Below are 1,831 nucleotides of genomic sequence, written 5' to 3' on the forward strand. Positions count from 1 at the left end.
CTGTTGAGCCTCATGTGTTTCATGGCTGGCCTCATGCATGGCCCAGGGCTGGGGACCCCAGCTCTGGCCACCTGCCTGGAAAGGACAGAACCCTGTCCTCTGTGGTGTCTCTGCCCTGTGCACTGCAGGGTTAGCCATGGGCTAACAGTGGCCCTGGGCCCCTGCCCTGTGGCTCCTGGGCCAGCAGAGGTCCTCCATGCAGTGCTGGAGCAGCTGGTGCAGGTTTGCGAGCTGTTTCCTCCTCAAGCTTTATTACTTTTAATCTTCAGTTCAGCAACCGATGGAAACTCTGACCAGCTGCCTGGGGACTCTTGCTTGGCATAACCAGCCCCCGTGCTCCCCCCGGCATCTCCAGCTGCCGTCCCCTGAGAAATACGGATCCATGGCCCTCGGCTCACGGCTTGGTGTCCCCTTGGGGGACAGCAGGGTGAAGCGGCTGCTCGTCCTGGGGTGGGGGGCAGCGAGCAGCCAGCCCCAGCACTTGCACCCCACCATCCAGCAGTCTGAGCCCCACAGGGCTGGGGCTGCATTTCAGGCCTCTCTGGGGGATTTGGGTTTCTTTCCTTTGAGGGAAATGGGGTCCTAGAATAAGGACCCCCTGCCCAAGGTCACAGCAGAAGGAAAGGACGTCATAGCTGGAGGGGACCAGGCCCCTGCTATCAACCAGATGGAGCTGAGACCTGACAATTCATGTCATGCCACAGCAGGGCCAGCCCCACCACCCCACTGCCCCTGAGCTGTTCAGCCTCTGCCTGGTAGCGGCCGGGCATGGCAAAGCAAAAGCAGGGGCTGCAGGAGGGACCTCCAGCAAAACCACCTCTGCAGCGCAGCAGCCTTCGCTCCTCCCCGCAGGGGTGGGTGCGGGCAGGGGTGAAGCGAAGCCAAGCGAGGGGCCGGCTTGGTTCTACAGTGAGAAAAAATAGCCACAGAGCCTCTGGGTGAGCCCTGTGTGGGTGACTTTTGCAGGAGGCCCAAGAGACCTCTCCAAATTTCTGCCCCCCATGGTGCAGGGAGCCCTGGGAAGGTGGGGGGTGCACCCATTTCTGGGGCAGAGACCACAGGACCCAAACGAAACTGCAACAGAAGAATGTTGGCCACCGGCATGGACCAGCCACAACCTGCATCCTGTACTGGCTGCCTCCTGCTCCCCTGCCTGCTCCCTGCAGCCAGGATGGGCTTCTTCTTAGGTGGCTGCCATCCCCGCCCCAGGGCCAGGCACAGCTTTCATGGGGGGACCCCCTTGCCAGAGGCTTTTCCCCCAGTCCCAGGAGCTTTGTTTGGCGGTGCTAGAGCAGGCTGTCACCTCCTGGCAGCCTTCCCGTCCACATCCGCCTCCCGCCGAGGCCAAACCCTGCGGCACGGAGTCCCTGCCACGGCGCCGTGGGCGAGGGGAGGATCCGGCTGCTGGGGCTGATGCCCATGGGCAGAGCCCTGCAGGGTGATGTGGGCTCAGGTTTGAGACCCACCACATCTTGCCCACCTCAAGGAGCTGATATTTGCAAGCTGCTGCTTTTATAGGAGCGTTCCCTCCTGAAACAGAGGGGTGATGCTAAAAGCAGGTTAACCCCCTCAAAGGGGAGTGCCTATGCCAGGCTGCTGGAGAGCAGCTCATCAACCCCAGGTGGTGGTGATGTGGAGGTTCATTGCCTGAAGGTGCTCAGTCCCAGGGAGCTTGTTAGGGCAGCCGGCTCACTCCCCATCCCGCTCACCCCCTGGCTCAGCCCAGAGGTGCTGGAGCACCCCTGGGTGTCCAGGAGCTGGCCGGGCAACCGGCCCATCGCTTGCCCTCTGTGGGAAGCCCGACATGCCGGCTCCCGTGGCTTTGCCCCAA

Source organism: Pygoscelis adeliae, unplaced genomic scaffold, assembly GCF_000699105.1.
Source record: "Pygoscelis adeliae isolate BGI_AS28 unplaced genomic scaffold, ASM69910v1 Scaffold306, whole genome shotgun sequence".
NCBI lineage: Eukaryota > Metazoa > Chordata > Aves > Sphenisciformes > Spheniscidae > Pygoscelis > Pygoscelis adeliae.